Raw genomic sequence first — 12,131 nt, 5'->3', positions numbered from 1 at the left:
TTCTTGTGTGTTATTAATAAGTATCTTCCTTGCTTCTGGAGCCAATGGATAATAATCACACATAATTTTTTTTGTATGGACTAAAATTCCACAAAACTGTAGCAAGTAAATGATAATAAAATGGTAAGAAATATGAATTTCTCAGTGAGTTATTGGCAGTAGTTTTTAGTTTCTCAGAAAAGCTGAATCATAGCTGCATTTTATTTGTTCTTATCCTACAATGTAGCTTTACAGAAATTACATCTTTTTTTTTTTCAGTTACTGTTATTGTCAAATCGTTTTCTTGATTTGAAAGCTTGTGCTGACTTGTAACTATTTTGCAGTGGATTAGTATCTTTTGCTATTTAACTTCTTGTTACAAAGACCTATAATCTAACTGAAATAATCACCTCAAAAATACAGACTAGCTGGATGGTGATAATACAAATTATGTTTCTTTATCCCCCAGGGGAGTGCCCGTGTTCTCTTTGGAAAGTGCCAACAGTGTCTTTGAATAGTGCTCTAGGAGGGAGGTGGTGGATTCTCGAGATGCCAGACTGGCTAAAACTTTATTGCTTCTCAAGAAGAGCCTTATTCTCATGGAGGAAATAATAAACATGAAGAGGAGAGACACCTCACAGTTTTGCTGTTGGACAAAATTTTCTGGTATTTTGTTGACTATTAAATGAAGAAAAAATCTAGCTAGACATTAGTCTTTTTTTTTATTGATTGTTCAAAACATTACAGAGCTCATGATATATCATCTTTCATACATTTGACTCAATTGGGTTTTGAACTCCCATTTTTACCCCAAATACAATTAGTCTTACTTTGCAGTAGCCTCTCAGCACTGCTAAACTTTCTGGCCAGCCTGTCTCCCTTCCCAATATGCTGAGTTCTTCTGACATGCACAGTTCTTCTTTTCCTTTGTTTGTATTGTGTCTTTAGCATAAGAACTCCTTCTCCCACCACTACTTCCACCTGTCACAGTTCTTATTGTTCTTCACAAAGTCCTTTCTCATCTCCTTCATCGGATGTGCTCTTTCCCTCTCATTTGGACTCCTAAAGTAACTACTTTTTATCTATCATAAAAACATGTATATTCTACCTTAATTGTTATTTGTTCGTGTTCCTGTTTCATTCCTCCCATGAAATACTGTGAAGTTCCTGAAATTAGAGGCCATGTTAATATTTAAGTATCCAACCAAGGGGCATTAAGGCATGGATACTTAGATTCATAAATCAAATAGCTCCAGAAGATTCCATCACAGGAGTCATTGTCTCCAAATTTATATCCACTTAAGTCAAGTTACTCCCAAAAGACATGGCCTTATGATCAGCCAGAATAAGATGGCATCTTTAAAAACTGGTCTTGATTCTGTGGTCTGTTATCACAGAACATGTTTGTTTATTTGTATAAAATATAAAAGAGGAGAAATGGGCTCCTTACCCTGAGTGCAAAACCAGGCACTTGACTCTTAACATGACCACATGTATAGTCATATATATAATTACATACTTGATCATGTTGAATGTCTGATTCTGAAACATGCAAATGCTTCCTCTTAAACTCTAATGTATCTCATAAAATTTCTATAGCTTTAGAGGGGCAAATTTTAAGGCAATAAAAAGAACTTTAAAGATTAAAAAATTGGAAGATGATGGTTTATATATAAGGAGAGCAAAGCATCAGTTGCTTCTTTTCTGTAAATAGTCAAATGTAATACTGTATTATGTTTCTGAAAGTCTTTCTGTTTCCAATGGACTAACCGTTATCAGTTCTTGAAATTTATTGTGTTGATCCTAGAAAGATAAGTATTTAATTACTTATTAAGTTTAGGGAAGAATAAGTAAATTTTTAATGTATAAAACTTGATCAAAAGAACAAGGAATATGCAAAGTGAACTGAGCATGGGGGAAATTGACAAAAAACCTTCATTATTTAAAGATTTACTTTTAATAATCCTACTTTTAATTGAAAATTTAGAGATTTTCAATCATTATCTAATAGAGAAAAATAATAACATAATGAAAACACTGACATATTGATTGACAGGTTGGACATTTTTACTTTGGAGAGTGTGTGATGGAAAATGTGCAACATACCTACCTGTCTTGGTTCCATCTGTCTACCTTGTCAATCATCACCTAATAGATGAGAGCATTTACAAACACTTGTAAATGTTTCGTATATATACAAAAACCAATTAAGAAGTGGAAAACTGTGTGGGTTTGGAGTGTAAATGGAAATTATTTTCTTTGATCATCCATTTTCTTCCCTACTTAACATGGGTAACACCAGGAAGAAGTCAAATTGTCACTCTGGGTTTGGCTATTTTTGGTAATTATAATACTTTGCATTTTTCTCAAGTATATTTTTGTAAGGCTATATTTAACTTTTAAAATGAGGTGAATAATCCAGCTTACAGAAACCTTAGACTGAAGCCTTAACAATTAGGACCATTTAATTTCTGAAATAAGTGTACACAGTGATTAGTTGGCAGAAGGATACTTTTATTCACAATTCTGGCATTTTGAAACTGTGATAGTGATTATATAATCAGGATCCTAAGCTTGTGGCATATTTGAAGTAAAGACTATTCAGGGGTGGTGATAAATGACCAAAATGAGACAGTATGGCTGAGTATAATTTTAAAGATTAAAAGACTGGCTTCTACTGTTTGGCAGAAGGCAGATTGGACATGACTGTGGTTAATACTGATTATGTGACCTTGGGCAAGTTGCTTAAGTTCTCTGGGTCTCGGTGTCTTTCTTTGTAAAATCAGTGAAGTGGATAATTGCTGAGATCCCTTTTATTTATAACATCTGGGATAAATTTGAGCAGTCAGTGGCAAATACTTTGGAGTTTGGGATCCTCTTGCCTTTGAGTTGCTCAAGCAGAGGCAATATCAGTGCATGTTAAAAGTGGGCCTCCTCATTTCTTGTGACCACTTTTGACCATTCATAGAGCTTAGCTTTTAGTAACCATGGAGGATGTTAGGCATTTATTTTTAACCCCTACATTTGCAGCTACAGTTAAATATTGCTTGATTGTCTAAAACATCAATATTATATTTTCTTTCCCGTGTTTAAATTTATTTGTACAGACTTAGGCTTTTGCAGATTAAGGCAGGTAACACTGCCATATACTTCTGTAATCTGTGACATGCCTTTTGTCCATGTTGCTTCTCACTTAAACAGGCATTTATTTACCAAGGAGATGAGAGCACCTTGACTTTCAGTGTTCAGAGACTTGACTTTCTTAGAGTACATATTTTTGGAGTAGAAATTTGAAAGGATGGATGGAAATTGTCCCAGTGAACTAGGGTAGGGCTTTCTATCAAGCTGACTGAATGTGAAGAATACCTGCAAATTTCCAGAGGTAACATCACTAGATCCCCAGTACATCCTTATTTTTCAGTTGTTGTCAAGAAGTTTGTGAGGAAGCAGATAACAAAGTTCTTAATTTTGGTAAAACCTAATTTTGTCTCCCCATTAATCCATGAGACCCAGACTATCTGATAAAATATGAGCCTATACATGATTTAAAATTTTCATAAAAATGAAAGTAGAATTAATAAGACATTGTTACCTTACATGCAAATGTGACTACAAACTGGTGTAATTCCACATCATGTACAACCAGAAGAATAAATCATATTCCATTTATGTATGATGCATCAAAAATGCATTTCTACTGTCATGTATAATAATTAGAACAAATTAAAAAAGAAACCTATGAAATCTCAAATTTCTAGTTGCCACATTAAATAAGAAAAAGAAACAGTCAAAATTAATTTTAATGACACATTTTATTTACCCAACATATCTAATACACACAAAGTCCCTAATTTATGATGGCTTGATGTATGATTTTATAACTTTATAATGGAAAGAAAGTGTAACCAAATAGTATGATCCCCTTAACATGTGACCAATGTAAAAATTATTAATCATGTTTTAAAGTATTTTTTCTGGTACTGATTTTTCAAAATTCAATGGGCATTTACAGTTGAAGACTATCCAGTTCATACTCTAATTTTTTATCTGAAATACTCAATCTTTATTTACATATCATAAAATTATAGTTAAAAATACATTTGCCAGGTACAGTGATACACTCCTGTAACCCAAGATACTTGGTAGGCAGAGGCAGGAGAATGGCCAGTTTGAGACCAGCCTGGGCAACTTGGTGAGACCCTTCTAAAATAAACTAAGTGGGGCTGGGGATGTGGTTCAGTTGCAAAAGCACTTGCCTAGCATGTGTAAGGCCCTGGGTTCAATCCCTGGTGCTGCCCCAAAGAACAGAAAAGAAACCCAAAACTTAAAAAGAAAAAAAGAGAGATTTATATACCCATTTTGCTCAAAATATGAAAAATTTTAAAGTAGCTGAATCACATGTTTTAAAATAAGTTAATTATAATTAAATGACATTAAACTTAAGTTTTACTACAACAAAATTGTTTATCACTCATATAAGCCATATTTTAAATTCATTTGAAACTAATCACTTCTCATTGCTTCTTTTCTCTTACTGTCCCGGTCTGAGCCACCATTCTTTTCTTTTCTTTTCTTCCCTCCCTCCCTCCCTTCCTTCCTTCCTTCCTTCTTTCTTCCCCTCTCCTCCCCTTCCCTTTCTTTCTTTCTTGCATATAGGAAATTGAACCCAGGGGAGCTTTACCACTGAGCCACATCCCCAACCCATTCATTTTGTTATTAATATTATTTTTTTTAAATTTGAGACAGGTATTGCCAAGTTCCTTAGGGCCTCCTTAGCTTGGTGAGGCTGGCCTCAAACTTGTGCTCCTTCTGGCTCAGTCTCCCACTGCTGCCTCAGGCAGGCTCCACCACGCCTGGTCCATTCTCATTCTTTTTTTATTTATATTATTGTTGGTCGTTCAAAACATTACATAGTTCTTAATATATCATATTTCACAGTTTGATTCAAGTGGGTTATGAGCTCCCATTTTTACCCCGTATTACGATTGCTGTATCACATCAGTTACACTTCAATTGATTTACATATTGCCATTCTAGTGACTGATGTATTCTGCTGTCTATCCTATTCTCTACTATCCCCTTCCCCTCCCCTCCCCTCCCCTCCCCTTTTCTCTCTCTACCCCCTCTACTGTAAATCATTTCTTCCACTTGTATTATTTTTCTCTTACCCCTCCTTTCCTCTTATATGTAATTTTGTATAACCCTGAGGATCACCTTCCATTTCCATGCGATTTCCCTTCTCACTCCCTTTCCCTCCCACCTCTCATCCCTGTTTAATGTTAATCTTCTTCTCAATGGATAAAAAAAATGTGGCATTTATACACAATGGAGTATTACTCTGCTTTAAAAAATGACAAAATCATAGAATTTGGAGGGAAATGGATGGCATTAGAGCAGATTATGCTAAGTGAAGCTAGCCAATCCTTAAAAAACAAATGCCAAATGACTGCTTTGATATAAGGGGAGTAACCAAGGACAGGGTAGGGATGAAGAACTTGAGAAGAAGATTAACATTCTCATTCTTAACTGGGCTGTTTATACTCTTGCTCTGTTCAGTCTATTCTCTACCCCATATCTGTAACCTGAGACTTTGTGCATAATTCCACTGGCTTTCCCAGTCTGAATGAAAGCTAAAGGTCTGATAATGGGCTCAGTTCTACTTGTCTTTCTGACCTGATCGCTTTCCTCTTTTCTGGCTTTATTGACCTCTGTTCTCTTCAAGAAACAGAAGTCAGGCTCCTGTGTCAAGGCCTATACAGGAGGCCTATATCCCTCAGCCTACCTCCTGCTTCCTCCACCCCATACTGCTTACTTGATTACCTCTTCTGACTTTTACTCAAGTGCCACCCTCCAGGAAGCATTCTCTGACCAGCAGGCTCAGCCCATTTCTTCACTGGAGCCTCTGTGTAAACAAGGAAATGTTGCTCACTCTGAGTCTGTATTTTTTGGCTGGACAAGCAGACAAGCTGTGGGGCTACTTCATCGAAGGATACCTGAGGGAGGTTTTAATCCATGTGATTAGCATCTCTAGAGAACACTTGTTTGGAGTGCTACCTGGAGCCACTTTTGTGCAAAGAATGAAACCTTCTTCCACTAGGAAGTTTTCAGCCCATGCTGCCTGTCTCATCTGGGCACCTTTTTGTACTGCCAAAATGCACATTGTCATATCAAGGCCCTTGGCCACTCTACCCTCCTCCCACCGCACATCCCTAGTCCCTTTATAACTTTATTTTTCATCCAAGGAATGAAAATGTTAGGCCCCCTTGTTCAAAGAGTATTAAGGATTTCAAGATGGCAAAGCAAGAGAGTAAAAGCAAGATAGTAAAAGACAAAGCATGAAGACTTCGGAGCTTAAGACTTTGTGCATTTGCCTAGGTCACATGCCAGGAAGCTGACACTGTCAACACTCAAGTTTTCCTCATTCATTCTGTTATCCAGGGTCTTCTTTTACTAGACTATAAGCTCAGAATATAAGCAGCAGTTAGAATAGATTATTGGTGAATAAGTTAATATGGTAAATGCTAGGCTACAGGCTTTAAATATATTATCCTCAAAACCAATTTTACAAATGAGAAAGCTGGGTCAGACAACACTGTTAAAACTACTTTCACATCTGGGGATATGGAGGCAAGTAAGCTGTTCCCTACCTCCCGAGATGTGAAGAAAGAAGCCTTGGTGAGATTTGACAACTTCCCTAGGAGTATACATATTAGTGCCAGGTATTTATCTTTTCTTTTAGGACCTACTTCAGGCAATAACTTAATTTTGACTCTGTTTTGAGTGGGTGAAGAGAACAGTCACGTGAGGAGAGGCAGCCACCAAATACATTTCTCTATTTCCTTAGACTTGAAAATGCCCTTGATGGTAACACTACACACTTTTATGTGTATTTTCAATTATGCCATCTGCTCTCTACAAAACCTCTATGAAGTAGGTAGAATTGTGCTTTTTCCACTTTGCAGATGTGGGGTGTGAAATACAGTAGTTAAGAGAGGGACTGCCAGATCCTGCCTTTGAAATGCTCCCGTTTCTCTTGGTGTTGTTTAAAAATTGATAATTTGTAAAAATAATTCTTTTAATTTGTTTCAAATTTCTTTTTGGAGAAATGCCTACCACTTTTTTTTCTATTTCTTCGTAATGAAGATACTGAGGAATTTATATTATTTTTTTAAACTGTATTTCATCATCATGCTAAGTGAAATGAGTGAGGCTCAGAAATTCAAGGGTCAGGTGTTTTCTCTAATATGTAGGAGCTGGAGAAAAATAAGAAAAAGTAAAAGGAGATCATATGAAAATAGAAGGGAGATTGGTTAAGCAGAGGAAGGGGATTGAGGGGGGAGGAAGAAGGGACCCAAAAAGGAAAGAACTATGGAATGAAATTGCCAAATTATGCTATGTGCATACATGGAATATAGCACAGTGAATTTCACCTTTATGTTTATCTATAAAGCACCAATTTTAAAAACAGTAAATAAAATAGAAAACTGGTAGAGGAGGAGAAGGAAAACAAAAGAAGAAAGGAGGGAAGGGAGAGAGGAAGCACTGAGGACTGAAGTAGAGCAAATCATATTCCATGGATGTCTGATTATGTCAAAATGAACCCCCCTATTATGTGTAACTCTAGTGCACTAATAAGAATATTAAAATACTATGGTTCTTTTTGAGCTTGTATAAATTCCATAATGAAAGTAAGACTTTTTTTTGTTTGTTTTTCAAATAAAGAATTAGAGTCACTGATACAATGGATGGACTTTGAAAGTGGTGTGGCACGGCTCATCAAAGATTTGGTAAGGTGTTTATCAGCGTTGGTAGTTGGATGAATTACTTCCTTGATCCAGTGATTACATGGCAATTTGGTATGGTGACTTTTGATGAATTTCTGAGGAACTATGATACAAGCAGTTGCTTCTGATGAATTTCTATCAATTGAGAAACAGATTGTATTTCTGGGAAAGGTAGCTTAAAATATTTCTTATCATTTTTGTACTTGAGTTTCTTGGCATTCACTATTGAATAATTATTTCTGGATAATGTTGTCAGAACCAGACATGCTAAAAATAAAACATGCTCTCATAGAAATAACACTTTCTCAGGATAAGGATATTTAAGTAAAATCTAGCCACTTTGCATATGGCACTTTGCGGTTCTGTTTCTCATCCTGATTCAGTTGATGATATCGTAAGTCAATAATTAGTTATTTCATATACTCATGCCAGGCTTAGTTATTGTGTATGAATTCAGTCAAGTGTATCCATTTCCTCATAAATCTTATCTGATATGAGACATCTAAGTGTTCTTTACTTTATCCATTAAATATATTTCCTGAAAAATTCTACTTTGTAAACAAAACCATATATTAAATGTAGTAGGGAATTTGTTATTTAAATCCTTTGATGAAATAGAGGATCTTGAAAAACCAATTTATTTTATTTGCTTGTATTCTGGTTTAGGCTCTTTCCTTATTCCTTTCCAGAGTTAGCTTCCCATTTCCTATGTGACAGGTGTAGAGAGTGACAGTGTGGAAATTTCTCTCTGGAGTAGTTCTCTCTATGCTCCAGTGTTTTGAATATAGTTTCTAAGAGGAAGAAAAAGATCCATATCAGGTGCTACAAATAGCACAGGGAAACATCTGGAAAGGTTGAGATCAACTGATCTTCTTTGACACAGGATGTTCCTAGCAAATGAACATCTCATCTGTATATGTGTGATGGCTGCAGGGGTTATCTTATATCAGATTTCATGGTCCAGTTTAGCAGAAAAAAAAGTAGAGGAAGGATCTTGTCATGATATAGTAATTTGGTTCCTTTCTGAGGCATTGATTGTAATTTCAGTTGGTGTTTGGACTCAACATTAATTCCTGATGAGATGCTTATCTGCTTTTCCCCTACTTCCTTTAATTAATTTCATTATAGGTGGTGTAGCATAGGTTTTGTTCCTTAATTGTGATTCTGAGCTTTTGTGAATGGATGCTTTGGGACCCTGGGTCACTCTCAGCCCAGCTCCCAACAGACCTTTTGGGCAGACTAGAGATGCTACCCTCCCATACTTTCTGGCAGTCTTGTGCTAAGTACAACAGAATTGAAGGTGGTAGATTTGTATGGATTTACTTGGGCCTCAAAGGTCTCTTTTACTTTTAGGTTTTATAATGTTCCATAATGTTCACATTTAGGATATATAATGAAAATGAGCACTGTGAAAATGAGCAGAGCCAAATTACAGGTTAATTTGTTTGATAGAATCCTTACTTAAAACAATGAATGGAATCTCCTTAATGGTTCAGTTTTCTTCTTTCTGTTATACTACTTACCAGGGATCAGTTCTGTTAAATTGGATCCATGTTGTAGGATTTTCATGAGATTTGGAAATGGTGTGTGTGTGTGTGTGTGTGTGTGTGTGTGTGTGTGTGTGTGTGTTTAGCACAGTGTCTAGTCTATTAAGCATTCAATAAAAGTTTGCTATAGGATTGGGGATGTAGCTCAGTGATAGTGCACTTGCCTACCAAGCATGAGGCTCTGAGTTCAGTTTCTAGTACTGGAAAACAAGGTTGCTATTTATCTTTCTTCTTACCATATCTACTATGGTTACAACAGCTGTTGCTGTTATATTTTTTGAACAGTTTTAGACTAATTAAACAGGAATATTTTAAGCCCCTGGGTTAAAGTCTTGTATTAGTAGTTGTGTACACATTATCTTAATTAATCTGCAGGGCAGGCTGCTGAGGTGGGTGTTACCTGCCTCTTACCTAAAGGTGGAAAGTACAGCTCAGAGCTGTTCAGAATGTGTTGTTGAGACTTTTAAAGAAATTTAGCGCTGATTTGAACTAAGTCTGATCGCAGATTCTTTGTTTTTACCTTAATGCCCTGAAAGTTCAGAGAGAAATCTAGAAATAATACAGATTCAGGTTAGCATGTGAAGGTTTTTTTGTTGCATCAGCCTGAGTACCCCCTTACTTGGACCTGTAGGTCTGTTCACTATGTGGAAGTAGACTGGGGAACTTGATAACCTCAGTTGCACAAACTCAATTTTCTACTGACTCTCATGGTTGCCTTTAAATTATCTTAGCTTTTATCATCCCTTAGTCCAGGAGACAGCAGCCTGTTGGCCACATAAGACCACTAATACCTAACATTCGACTTGGTGATTGTATCAAACACTGAAGTCTACCACATAGAGTGATTTCCCATGGACATTCCAAACATATTAAAGAATCAACTCTGCCAGGAGGAAGGAAGCCCTGGGAAGGTTCATGGAGCTATTGTGTGTAGAAAACCAGACTTATTGGATGGAAAAGAAATGCCTTGGGTGTCTATCTTGGGGCATTTAAGAGTTAGGGGTGTGGATGGTATCATTCCTCTTCTTGCTATATCTACCATCAACTTTTCACTTCTCTAGTTACTTCTTTTACAGCATTGGGAAGCATCGTTTTTACCGCTTTCACTAAATGGATCCTACTTTCACTACCTTAAAGTTTCTTTTCCAAGAGGATAACAAGTAGGGAAGGAATGTACAACACAATACCTTGTGTTGCCACAGTGGCAAAAATCTTCTGGAGTCAGTAGAAAACATTTGTGGTGGTTCTTCAGAGACTCTTTCTCAAATAGGAAAAATCTACAAACTAGTTTTTTCCCTTTAAAATACCATTTGGGTGTTTTTTATTTATGTATACCAATAATATACATTATTTTAGTATAAGAAAATTAGCTGGATAAGGAAATTAGTTTTCTGGTACAAAATTTGATTTGAAATGAGCAAGTGATTTATAATGTTATTTGATGTAGCTCAGGTACAAAAGGTGTAAGGCAAAGGAGGAAATTTATGCCTAGCTGTGAAATTTGTAAGGAATGTAAACATTAGTGAAGCCAAATTATCTTCTATTGCATTTTTTTGTAGGCAGACAAGAGCCCCGCATGCAGAATCTTGATTATGTATAGAAATTTCCTGGCACATACCTGATCCAAAAATTGGTCTGCTGTATATTGCTTTTTCTGTCCCAGAAGATTTCCCCAAGAAGATAATTCATCTGATAAAGTTGCTATATAAGCCCACAGTGCATTTTAAAAGAAAATCTCTTGTAACATTACAAAATGGCAGTGACCACCAGAGACACATGGATCTAGAGTTAAACTGCACATTCCAAGCTAGAGATTAAAATAGCTTATTTCCTTTCAGTTTTTGAAACTACTGGGAGAAGCAGAGCAGATCCAAGACTTTGTGCATTGTGTAGAGTTTCACAAAAGACCACAGGTAAGCTGCAACAAAAATTACACGGTAGGCATGTGGTTTCCTCATTGATGGCTTTCATAGAGTATGATTATTACAGAAAGGCATTAAAAGGTATCCAATTTCACAGCAGCTGGACAGTGCTGAGTGCTCACACAGCATAAGATCAGACATTGTTCCCTCTTTATTACATTGCTTTGAATTAGAGTATTACAATATTTGCATTTAAAATTATTTTCATGTATCAGATGAACTAAGATACTGATTTTTCCAATCTAATACAAACATACAGCATGAAGATTAGTTTTGGTGTGCTCTTAGCAGGGATTAATTATGAGTGCCAGAAGACAACCTATAGAATGCACTACAGTTTCCAGTAATACTAAAATTAAAACAAAACAAAACAAAATACACTGTAATCATGGAATGCCTTATGAGAAGTATAATTATTAATGATAATGATTAAATTGATGGTGGCATGAGGAATAAGAGCTTGTTGAACAACAAAATTTCCTGGGCCCTTTTGACACATAGCAAAAAGAAATAAATGATCTCTTATCTAGCCACTTATTTTATGAAACCAACTATCATTAGGCTTCTCCTGCTATTTATAAAGATGTTGGCACCAAATTACTTCTGCCATGGATCCTCTGAAGACTTGACAACAAGGCTATCAAAAGAAGTACAGCTTCCATGTGGAACATTGTATCTCATGGTATCTGACAAACTGGAATAGAGACATTGCTATTCATGGGAGTTAGTTACTCCCAACCTCATGCAGAGCATCCTAAGAGGAAACCAAAAAAATCTGAAAATATGTTCCAAGGTCTTGAGGAACTTAATTCTGGTGGGGCAATAAATCTGTTTGAAAAAGCCCCTGAATCTGATATCCCAAATTATTGTTCTAAAGTAATGTCTTAAACTATTGCCCT

The 12,131-nt window shown here is 36.1% G+C and overlaps 1 protein-coding gene across 4 annotated transcripts in view; it reads left to right on the top strand.

Moving 5' to 3' along the window:
* TAFA2 (TAFA chemokine like family member 2) overlaps nt 1-12,131 on the top strand; it is a 368,454-nt gene that overhangs the window by 150,757 nt on the left and 205,566 nt on the right. The window contains exon 2 of one of the 4 annotated variants that reach the window (XM_081311271.1): nt 11,149-11,223. The exons of the other annotated variants lie outside the window; for them this stretch is intronic. The gene's annotated coding sequence lies outside the window, so the exon portion shown is untranslated. The remainder of the gene's footprint in view (nt 1-11,148; nt 11,224-12,131) is intronic. 4 annotated transcript variants of the gene reach the window in all.

The sequence above is a fragment of the Spermophilus citellus genome, assembly GCF_964194105.1.
Source record: "Spermophilus citellus genome assembly, chromosome: 10".
In the NCBI taxonomy this organism is placed as follows: Eukaryota; Metazoa; Chordata; class Mammalia; order Rodentia; family Sciuridae; genus Spermophilus; species Spermophilus citellus.
The sequence above is the reverse complement of the archived record's forward strand: the minus strand, read 5'-3'. Positions and strand labels throughout refer to the sequence as shown.